Below are 10,694 nucleotides of genomic sequence, written 5' to 3' on the forward strand. Positions count from 1 at the left end.
CTCTCTGCCTCCCTGGAACCCCCCTCCCTTTGCCTCCCTGGAATCCCCCCTCCCTGGAATCCCCCCTCCCTTTGCCTCCTTGGAATCCCCCCTCCCTTTGCCTCCCTGGAACCCCTCTTCCCTTTGCCTCCCTGGAACCCCCCTCCCTTTGCCTCCCTGGAACCCCCCCTCCCTTTGCCTCCCTGGAACCCCCGCCTCCCTGGAACCCCCCCTCCCTTCGTCTCCATGTGATGCCCCCTCCCTTCGTCTCCATGTGATGCCCCCTCCCTCCGCCTCCCTGGAACTCCTCTGTGCTCCTCAGGCATGCTCTCTATCAGCAGGCTGATTGTTGTACCCATCTGGTCTCAGGAGAGCCGCCTCATGATAGACAGTGAGGAGGAAGAGCATGGAAGGACAATAGAGTGTCCGTGAATGGTGTGGGAGTGAAGTCATCCCGTATTGTCATCTCCCATTAGTAATGGTGGTGTGTGGTGCCCCCTGCAGGTCCTGATGAAGATGGCCTTCTTGCTGTGTGAGCGGTGCCCGGGCTCGGCGGTGATGCTGTTCAGCAGGCAGAGCTCCGGGAAGGTGCTGTGTGCATGTCAGGTGCCCAAGGTAAGGGGGGGAGGGGGGCTTTATTTCCTGTCTGGTCCATGTGTATTCAGGAATTCTACTCATGTGATCTCTTCTCTCCTCCCCCTCAGGGCCCCTCCCCTGTTCTGTTAAGGGGTTATTCCTGCGCCTAATCAAAAAAGGAACAACGATCTAATTATTGTACCGCTGCATACACTGGAAATGGGGTACTTGAACCCCTTTTACAGGATGAAAAAATATATGGAAAGTAGTGTTGCGCAGTACTGGATAGGTAGATGTTAACCTGAAAATGTAATAGATTATGTCCGCATCACAGTAATAAACAGAATAGATGTGCTGTCACCCAGACTAAAAAGGGTGATATATAGGAGGCCAAAATTGGCAAAATGACATAAAAATGATGCTAAAGTGTGAATAAATCTGTGTGAGTATCCTCTAAATCACAATGTGAATATCATAATACATAAATAATCAACAAAATAAAATAGTGATTCTTGATGCGATTAACAGAAAATCGCATAAACAGTGCCAGTGCTGAACAGTGAATAAAACTATAAAAATGTCTACTACACCATAAAATAAAACCAATATACATAAAGAAAAGTCGCTAAAAAACAGGATTATGTAAAAAGAACTTAATAGTGACTAAGAAATCGCATAAAGTGCCAGTGCCAAGAATTATTGTAGATAAATACGTATAAATATCTTTATACCATATGCTAAATCGTGTAGGTGCGGTGAACATGTATAAACGGGCGACATAAAACAAAGAAATAAGAGCGTGTAAAAACCACACAGAGATAAGATCTCTTAAAAACATTAAATCAAATAAAATCGCAATCAATGTGCACGGTGATTTAAAACTATATCAACCAAAAAATATAATTAAAGGGGTTGCGCAATCACATATATCAGGTTAGTGTCCATTCAAGATGTGCAACAACTGGTGGCGATTATATCCAAAATCGCATGCAACAGAAACGCATATGGTGCTGGTATTTGATTTTTTTGTGCACTATAAGATCACGGTGCAATCGGTGATTGTATTGGTGATGGTGACTATATCCCACGTGGTCCTGTGCGCTCAGGGTATGGATGTCCCCTTACCTTACAGCTGTAAGGTAACAGCGTTTGACATATATATCCTCGGGGTTCCTGGTAATCCTTATCCCTCGAGGTCCTATTCTTGTTGCCCCAAAGACCTGACGTCTCCTGCCTATTGCGCCGTGTTGATCTCCTCAAATGGACGCTCAGCGATACTCAGCATGGGGGGGGGGGTTGTTAGGTTGCCTCAGCAGTAGATTTATGTGAGGGTTAAGCAGATAAGGAAGAGGGGAGCCCCATAGTGTAGTAAGTTTGAACAAAGTTTGAATTTTATTTGAATATACTGAATACAATACTCACAAACATATAGAGCTTTCTTGTAAGGTATAAACGAGCCTCGAGCTCGATTACGTCACTTCCGGTAGCGTCCCGACGCGTGTTCGTCACGGTCACGTGACTTCATCAGGGGATGACTAGTGTACAGGGAAGTGTCCTTAAATAGAGACAATGATTGCTAATACGGTGGCCATTTTGGGGAAGACCCGGAAGTATCCCGGCGGCCATTTTGCGGGTTACATTGTCGCCGGAAGTATGCCGGCGGCCATCTTTTTGGTTGGAACATCATGTTTCTATGTCGGCGGCCATTTTGCTGTTGAAATCGTCGCCGGAGGTCTAGGCGGCCATCTTTTTGGTTATTATAGTCTGTTTACTAAAGTGTATATCCAGAGATCAATGCGTGGCCATTTTTTGGGAGGTGTCCTTGGCTGAACACACCAGCGGGGCGTCGCTGTGTGGGTGTCAACGCCTCCCCTGCAAACAAAGTGCCTGATTGTAGTTAGAAACGAGCGAGTGTGTATACCATATACAATATAGGCTATGAATTAAACGGGCAGTCGCTAATTAAGGAACGATGGCCTTTCTATATGATTCGCAAGTTTGGAGTAAATAATATAACTACATAGAGAAAGGAAGTGTATGCCATATATAATCGGCAATCACTGATGCTAAGCCTTAAAAAATGAAATAAATCTATGTCTTTAAAAACTAAAAATACTAAATATAAATACAGGAAACAATAGAAATATTAAAATATGCATAAGATTATAGAAATATTAATTTATTTGTTTATCTATAAAAACCGTGTTTGTTTAAAATAACGGATATATTTAGATTATAATAATTTGCAAGGCCTTACCATGGGCGTAAAGAGATGATAGTTTGATCCGGGTAGTAAATTTTAAAAATTAGGGATTGCATTGAAATAGAATAAATATAAAAATAAATTTGTTTGGATAAAATGGAAGACGAGGGGAATTGATTCCCATTGCTGCCGGAAATGACGTTCAAAGTTAACAACGTTTTTTAATACGCATGTGTATTGCGAAACCACAAAAGTTAAAATATATCAATAAAATACCTGTATATGTCTACACCCACCACGGTGCTCGTACATATATATGTGCCTCATGCATGTTATTTGTTGTACTTAGATGTCCCTCGGTGGTTATATGCATATAATAAGACTCTAGGGTCGAGGTCGTCTGAGAAGAAAGGGGGAGGGGTCGGGGTAACTAAAAGAATAGTTAACTTTAAAATGAATAGGATATATGTGAAAAATGTATGGAGTTTTACAGAAAAGTTTAAAAAATCGTTCAAAATTGAGGGGTGATTAAAAGTCGCTAATGAAGCAGTTTAGGTCAAATTCCACATTGAGTCCCTTTGGCGTGAATGTATCTAGTGTGAATATCCATTTGGACTCGATTTGGCTGAGGGTCCTTACTTTGTGTCCTCCTCTCCAATGTTTAACGTAGGGCTCAATGCCCCAGAATTTGAGTTGGGAGGGATCTTTATTGTGGTGTAACGCAAAGTGCCTGGATAAACTGTGTTTATCAAATCCCTTTAGTATGTTCTTTATGTGTTCTTTGACCCGTACTTTCAGTGGTCTTTTTGTGCGGCCTACATACTGAAGTCCACAGCTGCACTCCAATGCATATACCACCCCGATGGTATTGCAACAGATAAACTCTTTAATATCATAGCTGTTGCCTGTGCTAGTGGAAGTGAACTCTTTTCTCTTCTCATTAGGGCGTTTTGTCTTAGTGCATGCATAGCATCGCTTGCAGGGAAAAAATCCTTTTCCCGTAAAAAAGGTGAGTCCCCTACTTGGTGGATCTGGGATATTTTTTACTATTTTGTCCCTAATAGTAGGGGCTCGCCTATATACAAATTTTGGACGAGTGGGCAGAATGTCTTTTAGACATATATCTGAGCGTAATATTTCCCAGTTGCGCTTGATGATTTTTTCCACCTGTTTAAACTGTGCATTAAAGTCCAAAATGATCGGGACATTATCTTGTAATGTCTCGTTATGGGATTTGTTTTTTATAAGGTCTTTACGATTTAGGCTTGCTACTTCAGATATTTTCTTGTTGATAAATTCTTCCTCGTAGCCTTTTTCTATGAATTTTTGTTTCATGTTTTTAGCTTGTTCTTGAAAGTGATCTTCTTGTGTGCAATTGCGTCTCAGGCGCATAAGTTGGCCTTTTGGTATGTTATATAGCCAATCCTTATGATGGCAGCTTTCTAATGGTAGGTAACTATTGCGGTCTACACCCTTAAAGTGTGTTTTTGTGATAAGTTTTTTATTGTCTTGTATTATTTTCAGATCTAAAAACGTAATAGCTTCATTGCTTATCTCCCACGATAGTTTTATATTCCTCTTGTTCATATTTAGCTTCTCCAAAAAGGTGATCAGTCTTGGTCGTTCACCCTTCCACAGTATAATAACATCATCGATGTATCTTTGGTATGTATGTAATTCATTTGGGGGATTGTTAAATATTTCCTCTTCCTCCCATTGTGCCATAAAAAGGCCTGCGACGCTCGGGGCAAATTTTGCCCCCATGGCTACACCCGTTTTTTGATGATAATAATTTTTATTATACCAGAAGTAGCTGTTTTTCAAGCAAAAATCGAGACATTTTATTAGGTATTTTCTCTGGCGGCATTGTAGGTCTGTATATTTCCGTAATCCCCACTTGGCTGCCTCACAGGCTTGGTAGTGTAAGATTATTGTGTAGAGTGAGGCTACATCCGCTGTAGCTAACCACCAAGGTCCCTCGTCTTTTGGAATGTCATCTATAATTTGCAATATATGCTTGGTGTCTCTCAGATATGCCCGTGTCTTCTGTACGGCCGGCTGTAGGTAATGGTCAATATATTGCCCCATTCTCGCTGTCAGAGAGTCAATACCATTCACTATTGGTCTAGGGGGTGTATTTTCTTTGTCTTTGTGGATTTTTGGCAGAAAATAGATAATTGGTGTTCTGCATGACTCGGGTATTAAATATTTGGCTTCTTTCTTGTCGAGTATATCCTTCTTTAGGCCCAAATGTACCACTTGTTCAAGTGCTTTCCTGCATTTAAAGACTGGGTTGCTCAACAGTCGAACGTATGTGTCATTATCTTCTAGTAGAGCATTCATACTTATGTTATATTGGTCTTTAGACAGTATTACAATACCTCCACCTTTATCCGCTGGTCGTATGACCAGGTCTTTCCTTTTTGTTAATTTCCGGATGCCGCTTCTGATATGTTTTGGTTCGTCACGCTTCTTGATTTTCAGTTCTTTCACCTCCTCGAGAACGATACGTTTAAAAACTTCTATATGTTTATTGTCTTTAGTTACTGGGTTAAAAATTGATTTATTTCTTAAAGTGCTGTGCGTTATTTCATCAGTCGATCTTGTGGTCTTCTGTTTATATGGGTTGCTGATCAAGTATTTTTTAAGCCTCACTCTACACAATAATCTTACACTACCAAGCCTGTGAGGCAGCCAAGTGGGGATTACGGAAATATACAGACCTACAATGCCGCCAGAGAAAATACCTAATAAAATGTCTCGATTTTTGCTTGAAAAACAGCTACTTCTGGTATAATAAAAATTATTATCATCAAAAAACGGGTGTAGCCATGGGGGCAAAATTTGCCCCGAGCGTCGCAGGCCTTTTTATGGCACAATGGGAGGAAGAGGAAATATTTAACAATCCCCCAAATGAATTACATACATACCAAAGATACATCGATGATGTTATTATACTGTGGAAGGGTGAACGACCAAGACTGATCACCTTTTTGGAGAAGCTAAATATGAACAAGAGGAATATAAAACTATCGTGGGAGATAAGCAATGAAGCTATTACGTTTTTAGATCTGAAAATAATACAAGACAATAAAAAACTTATCACAAAAACACACTTTAAGGGTGTAGACCGCAATAGTTACCTACCATTAGAAAGCTGCCATCATAAGGATTGGCTATATAACATACCAAAAGGCCAACTTATGCGCCTGAGACGCAATTGCACACAAGAAGATCACTTTCAAGAACAAGCTAAAAACATGAAACAAAAATTCATAGAAAAAGGCTACGAGGAAGAATTTATCAACAAGAAAATATCTGAAGTAGCAAGCCTAAATCGTAAAGACCTTATAAAAAACAAATCCCATAACGAGACATTACAAGATAATGTCCCGATCATTTTGGACTTTAATGCACAGTTTAAACAGGTGGAAAAAATCATCAAGCGCAACTGGGAAATATTACGCTCAGATATATGTCTAAAAGACATTCTGCCCACTCGTCCAAAATTTGTATATAGGCGAGCCCCTACTATTAGGGACAAAATAGTAAAAAATATCCCAGATCCACCAAGTAGGGGACTCACCTTTTTTACGGGAAAAGGATTTTTTCCCTGCAAGCGATGCTATGCATGCACTAAGACAAAACGCCCTAATGAGAAGAGAAAAGAGTTCACTTCCACTAGCACAGGCAACAGCTATGATATTAAAGAGTTTATCTGTTGCAATACCATCGGGGTGGTATATGCATTGGAGTGCAGCTGTGGACTTCAGTATGTAGGCCGCACAAAAAGACCACTGAAAGTACGGGTCAAAGAACACATAAAGAACATACTAAAGGGATTTGATAAACACAGTTTATCCAGGCACTTTGCGTTACACCACAATAAAGATCCCTCCCAACTCAAATTCTGGGGCATTGAGCCCTACGTTAAACATTGGAGAGGAGGACACAAAGTAAGGACCCTCAGCCAAATCGAGTCCAAATGGATATTCACACTAGATACATTCACGCCAAAGGGACTCAATGTGGAATTTGACCTAAACTGCTTCATTAGCGACTTTTAATCACCCCTCAATTTTGAACGATTTTTTAAACTTTTCTGTAAAACTCCATACATTTTTCACATATATCCTATTCATTTTAAAGTTAACTATTCTTTTAGTTACCCCGACCCCTCCCCCTTTCTTCTCAGACGACCTCGACCCTAGAGTCTTATTATATGCATATAACCACCGAGGGACATCTAAGTACAACAAATAACATGCATGAGGCACATATATATGTACGAGCACCGTGGTGGGTGTAGACATATACAGGTATTTTATTGATATATTTTAACTTTTGTGGTTTCGCAATACACATGCGTATTAAAAAACGTTGTTAACTTTGAACGTCATTTCCGGCAGCAATGGGAATCAATTCCCCTCGTCTTCCATTTTATCCAAACAAATTTATTTTTATATTTATTCTATTTCAATGCAATCCCTAATTTTTAAAATTTACTACCCGGATCAAACTATCATCTCTTTACGCCCATGGTAAGGCCTTGCAAATTATTATAATCTAAATATATCCGTTATTTTAAACAAACACGGTTTTTATAGATAAACAAATAAATTAATATTTCTATAATCTTATGCATATTTTAATATTTCTATTGTTTCCTGTATTTATATTTAGTATTTTTAGTTTTTAAAGACATAGATTTATTTCATTTTTTAAGGCTTAGCATCAGTGATTGCCGATTATATATGGCATACACTTCCTTTCTCTATGTAGTTATATTATTTACTCCAAACTTGCGAATCATATAGAAAGGCCATCGTTCCTTAATTAGCGACTGCCCGTTTAATTCATAGCCTATATTGTATATGGTATACACACTCGCTCGTTTCTAACTACAATCAGGCACTTTGTTTGCAGGGGAGGCGTTGACACCCACACAGCGACGCCCCGCTGGTGTGTTCAGCCAAGGACACCTCCCAAAAAATGGCCACGCATTGATCTCTGGATATACACTTTAGTAAACAGACTATAATAACCAAAAAGATGGCCGCCTAGACCTCCGGCGACGATTTCAACAGCAAAATGGCCGCCGACATAGAAACATGATGTTCCAACCAAAAAGATGGCCGCCGGCATACTTCCGGCGACAATGTAACCCGCAAAATGGCCGCCGGGATACTTCCGGGTCTTCCCCAAAATGGCCACCGTATTAGCAATCATTGTCTCTATTTAAGGACACTTCCCTGTACACTAGTCATCCCCTGATGAAGTCACGTGACCGTGACGAACACGCGTCGGGACGCTACCGGAAGTGACGTAATCGAGCTCGAGGCTCGTTTATACCTTACAAGAAAGCTCTATATGTTTGTGAGTATTGTATTCAGTATATTCAAATAAAATTCAAACTTTGTTCAAACTTACTACACTATGGGGCTCCCCTCTTCCTTATCTGCTTAACCCTCACATAAATCTACTGCTGAGGCAACCTAACAACCCCCCCCCCCATGCTGAGTATCGCTGAGCGTCCATTTGAGGAGATCAACACGGCGCAATAGGCAGGAGACGTCAGGTCTTTGGGGCAACAAGAATAGGACCTCGAGGGATAAGGATTACCAGGAACCCCGAGGATATATATGTCAAACGCTGTTACCTTACAGCTGTAAGGTAAGGGGACATCCATACCCTGAGCGCACAGGACCACGTGGGATATAGTCACCATCACCAATACAATCACCGATTGCACCGTGATCTTATAGTGCACAAAAAAATCAAATACCAGCACCATATGCGTTTCTGTTGCATGCGATTTTGGATATAATCGCCACCAGTTGTTGCACATCTTGAATGGACACTAACCTGATATATGTGATTGCGCAACCCCTTTAATTATATTTTTTGGTTGATATAGTTTTAAATCACCGTGCACATTGATTGCGATTTTATTTGATTTAATGTTTTTAAGAGATCTTATCTCTGTGTGGTTTTTACACGCTCTTATTTCTTTGTTTTATGTCGCCCGTTTATACATGTTCACCGCACCTACACGATTTAGCATATGGTATAAAGATATTTATACGTATTTATCTACAATAATTCTTGGCACTGGCACTTTATGCGATTTCTTAGTCACTATTAAGTTCTTTTTACATAATCCTGTTTTTTAGCGACTTTTCTTTATGTATATTGGTTTTATTTTATGGTGTAGTAGACATTTTTATAGTTTTATTCACTGTTCAGCACTGGCACTGTTTATGCGATTTTCTGTTAATCGCATCAAGAATCACTATTTTATTTTGTTGATTATTTATGTATTATGATATTCACATTGTGATTTAGAGGATACTCACACAGATTTATTCACACTTTAGCATCATTTTTATGTCATTTTGCCAATTTTGGCCTCCTATATATCACCCTTTTTAGTCTGGGTGACAGCACATCTATTCTGTTTATTACTGTGATGCGGACATAATCTATTACATTTTCAGGTTAACATCTACCTATCCAGTACTGCGCAACACTACTTTCCATATATTTTTTCCCTCCCCTGTTCTGTCTGCCCTGGATTGGGCGGTGGCGGTCTGCTCGGCGATGGGTGGTAAGGCTGGCGGTTCAAAGGGTTCCGCTAATGGAAACGGAAGCTGCGAGAACCTGGACGACGTTCTGGAGGTGGCACTGAAATTCGCACAGACAAAACTCAGCGACACCGGACACGGCACGCGGTGGGCGGGAGAGAACTGACCCCCCTGGTGTCCAAATAGTGGAACTACATGAAATCTGAGAGGTTGATGGTGGACACAGAGGTCATGTGACAGATGTGGACATCACGCAGGAGAACATACGTGTATATTGGGGTGCTGCAGATGGGGTTATAGGGAGGAGTCATGTCCCTGAACACGTCAGCTGGTGTGGTGCCGCCATATTGGGGGCCCAATTCATAGCCAGCCAATCAGTACACGAGGAGCCTCGCCCAGTGTCATCACATCTCACAGTGCATTGTGGATGGACAAAGATGGAGGCTGGCCTTCCACTCTGGGCCCTCCAATGGAATCAGACTTTAGATTTACATTACTGCTGTTGGGTGCGACTTACACATTATTAATGTGCTTTGCTGTTCCATATTTCCATGGCTGAATTTCCTATGGAGATACATTTTTTTTTTATGTATAACAAGGACAGTCAGTGGCATTGCTGAGGAATTGAGAAGATAAGCGGACCTGTCCATGGATGGAGTGAAAGAGGAGGGCCCGGATCTGCTCTGGGGGCCCCTCTCCTGTCCAGTGATCTGATAGGAACCCATCTGGGTAATATTGATCCAGCTGACACCATAGATGCCCCTTTGTGATAGGTCATCTTTCAGTGACCTATTAGCAGCAGGTGGAATCTTTGGCTCTAGGGGTGGGCCCCTGGCTGGTGTGCTGTATGTCTTCGGGGGCCCCAGCTGTTCTGACGACCCTTCCATGTTACCATTGAAATCTCTCTGTCAAGGAAACAAAATCTGTATTTATCTCTTCTTCTTTGAGGGGCCCAGGAATTCAGAGACTATCGGGTTATACTGCCTCCTACAGGAAGAATGGGACACTGGCAAACAGTATAGCCCCTCCTACTCCCAGTTTGCCTTAGTTTTGTGGGAGTGTCCAGGAGAAGGGTTGCCTTTTCTCTAAGTATTTTTATAATAATAAAAGATGAATTTTGGGATAAAGTTTGGCCATGTTCTGACATTGTGTACAGGTGGAAATCTCAGGAGGACAGTCATGGGGAATAGAAAAGGGTCTTCACCAACCACAAGATTGGAGGAGCTCAACTGTCTACAATGTCTTTGTATGATGGTGGATTACTACTGGGAACACCTGAGCTCATTTGGGGGGGCAGCACGTACTTTTGCCTCCACCTGAGGAGATCACACCCCACCCAATACCTCACCCAA

General features: G+C 41.3%; 1 pseudogene; it reads left to right on the forward strand.

Moving 5' to 3' along the window:
- LOC143962546 (alanine--tRNA ligase, mitochondrial-like) overlaps positions 1 to 10,469 on the forward strand; it is a 64,923-nt pseudogene extending 54,454 nt beyond the window's left edge.
- Positions 10,470 to 10,694: the final 225 nt, after the last annotated feature.

Source organism: Lithobates pipiens, unplaced genomic scaffold (genome assembly GCF_037356315.1).
Source record: "Lithobates pipiens isolate NorthernLeopardFrog02 unplaced genomic scaffold, aLitPip1_a1.2 Scaffold_8, whole genome shotgun sequence".
NCBI classification, from domain to species: domain Eukaryota; kingdom Metazoa; phylum Chordata; class Amphibia; order Anura; family Ranidae; genus Lithobates; species Lithobates pipiens.